This window comes from Ailuropoda melanoleuca, chromosome 8 (genome assembly GCF_002007445.2).
Source record: "Ailuropoda melanoleuca isolate Jingjing chromosome 8, ASM200744v2, whole genome shotgun sequence".
Classification (NCBI taxonomy): Eukaryota; Metazoa; Chordata; class Mammalia; order Carnivora; family Ursidae; genus Ailuropoda; species Ailuropoda melanoleuca.
Window position 1 is genome coordinate 58,692,500 of NC_048225.1, and position 10,944 is coordinate 58,703,443.

The 10,944-nt window shown below is 48.9% G+C and overlaps 1 protein-coding gene across 3 annotated transcripts in view; it reads right to left on the reverse strand.

The window, feature by feature from the left end:
* FAM160A2 (family with sequence similarity 160 member A2) overlaps positions 1–10,944 on the reverse strand; it is an 89,917-nt gene that overhangs the window by 35,756 nt on the left and 43,217 nt on the right. The window lies entirely within an intron of this gene.

Here is a 10,944-nt window from a genome sequence, read left to right on the forward strand (position 1 = left end):
CATGGAGTGCAGTGCAGGCCTCAAACTCAAAACCCCGAGATCAAGACCTGAGCTGAGATCAAGAGTCAGACACTTAGCCAACTGAGCTACATGGGTGCCCCAAAGCTTTTTGAATTACACAGTCAAAAATAGAAATTTTCAGAAACTTTTTACCCTAACTTTTGTTTGTGACAAAAGGGATTCTAGATGAATTGTGCCCAATTGTCTGTGAGGGCTTAGAGTTGAAGAAGCAGGAGCTTCTGAACCCAAGGAGAGGAGATGCCCCAAGACTAAGAAAAGGAATGGGATCCTTAAGTATTATATTAGTTTTCTTTTGCTGCTATAACATGTTTCATATAAACATGAGTTTAACAGCTTAAAACAGAACCCCTTTATAATATCACAATTCTGTGAGTCAGAAATTCCAGCACGGTGGGTACAACTGGGTCCTCTGTTCAGGGCCTCTAAGGCCAAAATCAAGGTGTTGGGTGAGCTGGCCTCCTTCCGGGAGGCTCTGGAAAAGAATCTTCCAGGATCACTGAGGTTATTAGAAGAATACAGTTTCTTTTGGTTGTAAAACTGAGGCCCTTGTTTCCTTGACACATGGTCCCTTTATCTTCAAGCCAACAAAGCTGTTGTGAAATCTTTCTCATTCTTCAAATATCTTACTTCCCCTTCTATTACAAGACTGAGAAAGATCTCTGCCTTTTAGAGCTCCTGTGCTTAGATTAGGTCCACCTAGATAATCCAAAATAATCTCTCTACTTTAAGGTCAGCTGATTATTAATCTTACTACCACAAAGTCCTTTTTTTTTTTTTTTTGCCATAATCACAGGAGTAACACCAGATGGCAAGGTAATGGGAGCCAAAATTCTACCTATCACAGGGTTTCTGGGGAAGAAAGCAGCCTGGACCCCACTTTCACAGGGGGTCCAGAATAGGGACCACTACGAATGGAGTCTTTGGAAAGGGGAGAAAGATGACCCTGGCTCAAACTGGCACTGGAGCCTCAGAGCAGCGCCACCTAGGGGAAGAACAGGCTTGAGCAAGGTGCATATCCGCATAACCCATCATGGTCTCTAAGCTCAGGCCTTCCTCCTGCCCACCGCCCCCCCCTTTTCTGTTCAACATAAAACCCACAGAGACATTTTGCAAGACACTAAATTGTGGGGAAAGACAGTGAAAGAAAGCCAGAAAACATAGAATGAGATTAAATTTTCCATAAGGTGGGCAGTTAAAAGCTTAGATGACAATAGTCTGATTTAGGGGACCAAGGAAAGGTCCCATTTTTTCACACACTGTTATGGAATCATTCATAACTGCTATCTCATACATTACCTCATTATCTCTTACAACAATGTTAGGAAGCTTAAATTGTTATTATCCTTATTTTTCTAAGTCAGAAACTGAAGTTCAGAGAGCAACTAAAAATATTAGATATGACTTATTGAGAAGCTATTCTGTGCCAGGTCCCGGGTTAAGTGCATTGTCCCAATCAGTCCTCGCAACTACATGAGAAAGATGCTACTACTACCCCATTTTAAAATGAGGAAACCAAGGCTCTGGGAGACTAGATAATTTGCCCGATATCACAGGGGTCCCAAGTCACATGGAATAAAACCTAGGTCTGCCTTGCTGTTTCTTTCAGGAAGATAAGTAAAAGGACCACCTCAGCTGCAGCTAAGGCCAGGCAAGCTCCTGCCTTTCTTAAGAAGGACTGTCAAGAGCAGTATCGGGGTAGCCAGGGGAAAAGAAGCCAGTAGTGCTGAGCAAAGCTTGTTTTTTGTTTTTTTTTTAAAGATTTTATTGATTTATTTGACAGAGATAGAGACAGCCAGCGAGAGAGGAACACAAGCAGGGGGAGTGGGAGAGGAAGAAGCAGGCTCATAGTGGAGGAGCCTGATGTGGGGCTCGATCCCATAATGCCGGGATCACGCCCTGAGCCAAAGGCAGACGCCTAACCGCTGTGCCACCCAGGTGCCCCTGAGCAAAGCTTGTTAATCACCAGCAAGCCTGCCCAATGTGCTGAAGTATTGATCTCAGGGCTGCAGCCAAGATGAAGGACCACCCAGTGCTCTGGAGATCTGCACCCATGCAGCTGTGGGAGGAGGGCAGAAGTTTTGGAGGGGTTGCTAGATTCCTACAGGGGTGAGCTGTAATTCTCCTATAAGAATTGTCCAAGGGCCCTGCTGCTGAGAGCCCAGCTGATTCTAGCTCAGCTCTTCTCCCTCCCACGGGACCTAGGGCCTCACCCACATCTCTCCTGGGATCACTAACCTCAGGACACCTTGGCCTGGCTAAGATTTGAGATGTACACTCCACCTCAATGTTCCCAGTTAGCTACACCCCCCACCCCCCACCCCCCCACACACACGCAGAGACTTCTTCGGCCTCCCTACTTCATCTTTTTCTTTCTGAGAGTTTGGCTGCTCGCCCAAGAGACAGATGGAAATTAAGTATCAAGCTTGGGAGGAAATCAGATTCATAGGGAGAAGGACCATCCAAACCAAGGAAAGATCCAGTGCAAACACTAGGTGCCAGGAGCAGGAGGTAAGGTGGGTGGATTCTAGCTTGAGGCTGAAGCTAGGGTTTGGCTTGAGGCTCAGATCAGAAAAGGATGGTTAAGCCAGTTAGAGCTAGGGTCAGAGTCAAGACCCAAGTCAGGGCAGGTATGAGGCTGCCTAAAAGCACAACAGATGGGAAAGAGCTTGGAGCCAATCCGAGTCAGATTTTAGTTCTGAAATATCACTTACTAGCTGGGGGACTCTCAGCCTCCTACACAATCTTTCAGGGTTGTTGAAAGAGATGCTTGGAGAATTAAAATGTAAATGAGATAATGATGTAAACTGCCTGCCAGTGCCTGACAAGTAGCAAGTGCTTAATAATGAATGGTAGCTATAACCGTTATTCCTACCCCTCTAGCAGAGGTTGTGTCTTTGAGGCAGTGGGGCACAGGTGGTCTGGCCCTGCTCCGCCCTGGGCCTCCGGTCTGTCCTGGCAATGCCCGATCTGGCCAGCAGAGGGCGCAGGGCTCCCATTCCCTCCCCTCCTACCTCCTGCCCAAGCCTTGTAAAGCTAGGAGAACTAAAATCTTAGGGCCAGGGAAAAATGGAGTCTTAGGGACAGAATCGTGGTCTCAACTGGCTTGTAAAAACTCTTGATTTTTTAGCAAAGACTAAAATGCAGCAGTGATGATGCCGAAAGCCGAAAGCCGAAAGCCGTTACAGAGGAAGTTGTGCCAAGTACTCAGGGAGTACTCAGGACTGCCCTCTCCTACAGCCTGAAAAATCTTTGTGCTTTTCATTGAACATGCATGGGCCCTCTGTCTGGCATTGCCTTTCCAGTTTCAGTATCTTGGCTTGTCTTCAACCTTGCTGTTCACCAACAGGTACCACAGGGCCCCAGAGCCTCGTAACTCGGTGTGTTCATGGATGCTCTCTCTCTGGTGACTTCCGGTGGCTTTTTAGCTTTCAAATGAGACCCTGACATGGGAGATCCAGCCCTCTCTTGGTGTACATGCGAGAGGCCATGTCTGAAGCCAAGTGTAGCCATCAGTGAGCTCCAGCCCCTATGTGTGTGTGCTCGGCTCTCCCTAGCACAAGTCCCAGGTTCCGGAAGGTGGTCCTTCCCCTCGCTGCTTTCCTCTGACCAACACACCTGCCTGCTCCAGCTCCAACCCATCTGTCTTCTCAGCCTGCTCCCTCTTTAATTATCCCAAGAGAAGAGCCTCCTACGTGGGCAGGGAGTGTGTGGGCAGGAGCTCAGCACAGAAACATAGCTGCACATCACAGTAACGGAGACAAGAGAAGGCCTTGATAGATGTGGAGAGAAGGCAGCCTAATGAGCCACAGAGGGAGGGGCTGAGCCGGCGGGTGAGTGGGCACCCCAAGGACTACCCTGTGACTGGTTCCTCTCCTGGCTGTGCATGTGTGTCAGAGCCAGAGGTGCTGGGGGCAGAGCCTAGCCCACGCCCCTCACACCACTGTGTGTGTGTGTGTGTGTGTGTGTGTGTGTGTGTGTGTGAACACGGGGTTTCCTGGGTAAAAGCTGATATTTTGTGGAGCTGCAAGATGCCTAGGGAAGAAGCAGTCCCTTATAAAGCAGGTTATCTGACTGTGCGTTACACACTATAGTCTCCCCTCTTTAGTTGTTTCCCCAGAACATTTACTGAAGTGTTGTTTAAACGTTCCCCGCTTATCTCAATTGTGATACAGAATATTGAAAGAAGGATCATGTGCCCACACTTGAGCCAGTGTGGCAGTAGCTAGGTGATTGGGACTTCCCCAAGGGAAAGGTAAACTATTCTGGCTGTAAGAGTCAAGCTTGGTGGGCCAGCACTGCCCTTCAAAACACACACACACACACACACACAGAGAGAGAGAGAGAGAGAGAGAGAGAGAGAGAAACCAAAAAAACGTGACAACCTTGGCAGGTCAAGGCTTGAATCAAAGAAGCAACTTCCCTCAGAACTGAGCTTGGCCCTCTGTCAGGACATCCTGCACTTGCTTCCTTGACCTCTTAGGTTTCTGATTTATTCTGGAATGAGGGTCAAGGTCTCTTTCCTCTGGTCACCCATACTGACTTTGCAGTCCCCTCCTTGCTTTGATCTCAAGTCCCCTGTTTCCTGATCCTGAGCAACCCCATTCTCCCTAAAGGCTGAGTTAATCCCTGGCATAGATGGAATTTCCTGATTTTGAGAAATGTCTTCTACCCTCTTAGCACTTCATTTTCGTGCCCTCCTCTGCTCATGGTATTCCCCCTTCTCCACTTGACCGATTACTTGGAGTTTTTTTCCTCTTATAAACCTTCTTCTGGAAACAATCTATTTCCATCACCTCCCGGCCCTCACCTCCCCAACGCCCATCTGCATTTAGTTAGAGGGGACGGCATGAGCAAGGTGCAAGGGCGATGAACAGCATGGAATGCACCATGAAACTATAAGCAATTCAAGGTTCCTTGAACACAAAGACAGCAAACAAGTAATGAGAATAGTGTGGAGAGTGGTTTGAGAACCTGTTGGAGAAAATGGCAGGAGCCAGAGCCCTGGAATATAGGTAAGCAAAAGGACAACTATAAAACATGTAAGTGTAAGAATTACTGTAACGAGAGGTACGAGGTGTTACAGAAGTACCTAGGAGAGAAACCCAGGAAAGGTTCTCAGAGGAGTTTCCCCCTCTGTAACCCCTTTCCCAACACAAGCTTCTTTGAACATTCTCCCAACTCCCATGTTACGTAAGCCAGCAGTCCTGTGAGGATAGCACACCCTCTGCAGAAAGGGGTGTCTCCTTTTCCTTTCGCAGCTCAGTGCACAGATTTGGGGTCCTCTATGCTCCCCGATGCCGCTTCTTCACTCTCAATACACCCCTGTTCTCTGACACTCATCCATACGATCTTTGCACTACTCTCTTCCCTTTCTCCTTGCTGACAGCTCCAGCTTCTGACGCCTACTCACTTTAGACTTTGTTACTTACTTCATAGTTCTGTCTTCTCCAAGTGAGATTTCGTGGCCCATTATTTTGCCTTTGTCCTTTTGTTTTTCACTCCCACCCAACTGGCAAAATATCAACTTTGGATGAACTGAACAATCAATAGTGTCCATGCTTGCATCCAACTATCTGAGCTCTGCTGGAGAAACTGATACCACTAGAAAGTCATGGTCACCAACTCCTAAGTGGGTCCTCAAAACTTACTTACTTACTACATTCCTCCAATGTCCGCTCCCCTTTTCCCATTTTATATAGTTTTCTTAAAAAACCATCTAAAAAAACCCTGATTACTAAAATTCAGTCTTATTCACTCATACACACACACACACACACCACTCACTGATAACCAGATCTCCAACTTCAAAGAAAAAATAGAAAATATAAGACAGCAGCTCCCATTAAATCTATGCACTGCCTATGTAAATTAAGATACAAAACAAGTTGCTATGACAAGAGGAGAAAATATGTAGGTCCTCCAGATTGCAGTTCCTTTTTCATACAAGAGAACCTGAGTAGTAAAACAGCTTGAGTATAGGAGACCCAGGCTCCTACCATCTTATCACTCTGCCATCCCTAGCGTGTTATCTTCATGGCATGACTGAAGATTCACATTCAACCTGCAGGAAAGGGCAAAGAGGAAGAAACAGTCCACTCCTCTCCTATCTCACTTCCACCCACAACCACTGTCCAAAACGTGCTCATAAAGCCACACTTAGCTGCCAAGGCGTCTAGGAATTAATAGTTGCTAGCTGGTCAGCCGTGACTTATTTTCATCTATAATTATTCTCTTCTAACTTCCTCTTACAATTGAGTCTCTACTCCTATCAAAAGCTAGAACCTTCCACACGTGCTCTGAATTCCATATCTCCCTGCCTTCTCAGGAATCTTGCATTTGAAATTAATTAACTTCTCTCTCGCTCGCTCGCTCTCTCTCTCTCCTTCTATCCCTCTCTCCTTCTCCCCCTCTTCTCCTTTCTCTTTTGTTTTCCCTTTCTTTTTTATGATGGCTTGCTCCCCTTGTTTTCCTCCCAGCTCTCTGTCCTCTCCCCTTGGTCTCTTTCCCCGGCTGGCCTTTCTCTATCCAGTCTTTAAATATGGTCTTTTCCAGACTTCTGACCTGGTTCCTCATTTCTCATTAATTCTATGGTTTGCATTACTTCCTATGCAACCTGTATATTCAGCTTCCTACTGGAATTCCTACTAGATGTCTAATAAGCATCTGAAACTTATCATGTCCAAAATGGAACAGATCGCTGGTGGGAGTTTCTGTCTGAGGGTTACTATTTTCTCTATGAAGTGGGAGGCCAGGTTATTTATTGTCAGGGAAGGATGGTATGCATGAGTGGTGGCGGGGGGCAGGGAGAGTACATGAGAGATTATACAAGTCCAAAAACATTGGAAAAAATATTGTGTAAAATGAGAGAAAGAAGGTGATCAGAGAAATTTAGTAAAACCTTTTCGCTCATTTTTGGAAGCATCATCGTATGCGAGCACCTGAATTGTGATGTCCAAAACCCCTGGCTTTGGATTGTAACTTTTTCACTAAGTAGTTTTATGGCTTTGGGAAAGTTACTTAAACTCTCTCTCTGAGCCGCAGTTTTTTCAGCTAAATAGTGATCAATCATATTGGACTGAAACATGTAGTTCTTGGTGAGGATTAAAAGTAATGTGCTTTGAACAGAGTAGGTGATCACCAAACAGCTCCTTTCTAGTTACCAGAAAACTTATTCCTTTTCATCTCATCCTCCTCCCTCACCCTCCACATGGAAGCATCCTCTAAATTCTGTCTACCTCCTAAACAGCTCCTGGATCCATCTTCACTGCCTCCATGACTTTAGCTCAAGCCGCTATCATCTGTCACCTGAGTTGCGTCATGGACTCCCAACCTGTCCCATCCCTCACGTCGCTCTCCACACCAGCTGCCATAGCCATTACTCCAAATATTTCTAAGTCTAAAATCTCCAGCACTTCCACATCTTCCTCCCGTGGCTTGCAAGGGTCTGTATTTGCTACTTCCTGCGACTGAGGGGTGTGTTTGTTTTCTATTGCCACTACAACAAATTACTATGAATTTGGAAGCGTAAAACAACATCCGCTTAGTAGGTCACCGGCATGTGGGCCAGAAGTCTGGTACAATATGGCTGGGTCCTCTGCTCAGGGTGTCACCAGGCTGAGGTCAAGGTGTCAGCCAGATGAAATTATTTTCTGGGTTCTCCCAGGGGAAATACCCACTTCCGCTTCTGAGCTCATTCTTGTCATCAGCAGGATCGAGTTCCCTGTGGTCTTAAGACTGAAGTCCCTATTTTCTGGCTGGCTGTCAGTCAGAGACTGCTCTTAACTAGCCCCCACTCTCAGGTACCTACCCTGCACCCTACTCCTTCCTCAAGCCAGCCACAGCCCCTTGCATTCCCTCCCACGTGGCCCCCTCCGTCTTCAAGCCAGCAATCGCGTGTCAAATCCTTCTTCTTCAAATCTGATTTCCTCTTCTGCTGCCAACAGAGTAAATTCTTGTGACTTGGTTAGGACTCACTGGATAATCTCTTTATCTTGAAGTCCACTGATTAGTAGCATTAATTACACCTGCAAAATCTCTTTTGTCATACAACATAATGGTGAAAGTAGCATCTCGTCGTATTTACAGGTTCTACCCACACTCTAGGGAAGGAGATCGTACAAGATGAGAATCCTTTGGTGCCATTTCATAATTCCGCCTACCACTGGAGGGGAAGCCAGGGAAAACGTCCCTGAGAAATGCTGATACCTTAAGCTGAGATGAGAGGGATGAACAGGAGTTAATTCGATAAAGAAGGAAAGCTTCCAGAGACCATGTGCAAAAGCCATGTAACTGACAGAATATATAAAAAAAAAAAAAAAAAAAAGGACTAAAGGAAGGCCAGCGCGTCTACAGGGAAGAGAACAAGGACCACAGGGACTTGAAATAAGGTGGTTAGAGAGGTCAATAGGAGGCAGACCACACAGGCTTCAGAGACTCTGGGTAAAGGTTTTCTCTATCCCCAAAGCAAAGGTCAGAAGAGTGCCACGATCCGATTTGTGTTCTGCACGTATCACTCCGGCTTTAAGGTGGAGGGTGGATGTAAGGAGGCATTAGCAAAAGGTGGCAGACCACGGAAGAAGCTAGGAGAGCAGTGCAAGAAACAGTGGGATAATGTCGGTGCAGATGTAAGCAGACTGATTCAAGGAACACTCAGTGGCTAAAATCAACAGGACTTCATGATTGATCGACTATGGGAGGGAGGCAGTTACGTTCCCCAGGAAGCAGAGTCCAAGACAGAGATTACTGTGGAGGATGTTGTGCTCTTGGAGTCAACACCTGTGCAAGAGCAAGGATGAAAGGACGGGGTGAAGGGAGAAGCAGAGCAGTGATTCAGTCCCCACAAAGGCCTCGGTCAAGCCCGTGAGGAGCTGTGCACATCCTTCAGAGTTGTCCTCTGTCGGGGTGAGGAGGCTGAACCTTTGCACCTCTGTGCTGAGCCGTCACTGGATGCAGGATGCCTCAGGAAGGGAACACGACCTCGCCTGAGCAGGCTTTCCTCAGCTCGGCCAACTCCCCAAGGGCCTGGCAGTTGAGGGCTGACTTCCCGAAGCTTCTCTGCAGCTACAGAATAAATCCGTCGTATTTGGAGAAGAGTCTGGGCTTTTTGTCACAGCCTCTATTCCAGGTAAAGGAACATAAGGGAGTAAAGCAGCCAGGCTGATTCCTAAATTTCAGACTTGTGTATCTTCGCAGATGCTCGTCCAACCATATGCTGTAATCGTTGGCTTACCTGTCACTTTCCCCCAAGGAGTGGGAGCTACTCGGGCACAGAATGTATCAGACAACTAGTACACAGCCCTATAGCTGGCACATACTTTGCTGAACAAGTGAATGCCCGTCTACTCCTACTTCCACTCCTCTCTCTCCTACATTTCCTTTGCTCCCCGCCCCCCCGTCATCCAATGTGGGAAAAGTCCAGCAGGTTATCTGAGGTGCCACCTGTGCTGGAGCTGAACAAACAGCAAATCAGGCTCTTCTGGTCCAGGGCGCTCTGATGGGGAAGGCAGGCAGTGCCAGGAGGAGGGGAGTGGGGGGAGACAGGTGACAACATCCCCACCCACCACAGGCTTAGATCCTCCTTCAGTGCCCCAGCCCCTATAAACTCAGTGCTAGCTGGAACAGGTCCTCTCCAAAAGACAAATTGGAGAGGGCTCTCTGAACTCCCCATAAACTCGGATCTCATTCACAGTCTGAACTGCTCTTTGACTGAGGCCCCCACCTCTAACAGATACTGCTGGGGGCCAGAGAGTGGAATTTCAAAGTCATATTGGAGTTTCCTTGGAATGGAGGAGAATGGATAGCCAGCAGCGCTGAAATATTAGTGGAGGCCAGTCCTGCCCGAGGAACTGAACCCACCACCTCAGTCCTGGGCACGCCCCCTTAAGCTTTGCTCCCGCTGCACCCCAGTGATCTGGCGCCCTTCGGGTCCCCTCTGGTGGGAACCTGCCGCCCCACACAGGCTGCTGCAACTGCACGGAGAGCAAACAGGGAGCATCAGTGTGTCGGTGAGGGTGGGCGCTGCCTGGAGACCACGAGAGCCAGCCGCCTCCTTCCCTTTTGTGCCAGGGAGGGGCCGGGATTGGAACCAAACCCCACCATCAGCCCACCCCTCCCCCGTTTATTCTAAGCAGTTCTCTCTGCTACCCAGGCCGCCCTCACACCCAAGTCAGACTCTTCCTCCGCGCAGCCCTTTTGCGCGCCAAGATTCCCGAGGACAAATGCTGCCCGCCCCCCCCCCCCCCCCGCTCGCGGTCCTTGCCTGCTGCGGAGGGTTCCTTGGGAGCTTTGGGTGGAAGCTTAGGTGTTGGGCCCCGAAGTAGGAGGTGGAGGGTGTGGGGGCAGATTCTGGGGCCACTCCAGCTCCCTGGCGATGAGATGCCGGGAACTATGGTAGCGATAGTGTCGCGGTCACTGGAGCCACTGCGGCATAGTACAGTACCCCGCGGCTGATGCCACTGTGTTAAATGCCACCTCCACGTCCCCTGACCCACCAGGGAAAAATGCTAGATCCCACGGCAGCCGCACCCCACCCAACCCCTCTTACCCTCCTCCCTCCACCCCGCAACCTCCCTCCCGTCACCCCTCCATTCACCCGTAACCCCCACCGCTACCCTCGCCAACACAGGCACACACGCGCGTGCACGCACAAACACGCGTGCACACACACACGCACACGCACACACACACTCCCAAGAATTCCGCCGAACCCGGACGCTGATGAAGGGGAGTGGGCGGGAAGGAAATCTCTAGGAGAAGACCGGAGAGACTAGGGAGGGGGCGAGCCTGAAGGACAGTCCCGGTGGGTGGGGGGAGCGTGGAAGTCCTGAGCGTGGGAGGGGGGCGGAGAGTCACCTGGCGGGACCGAGGCGGACGAGCCTGGGAGGGAGGCGAGCCTAGGCGGAGCGAACAGAGGAGGAGCGGCGG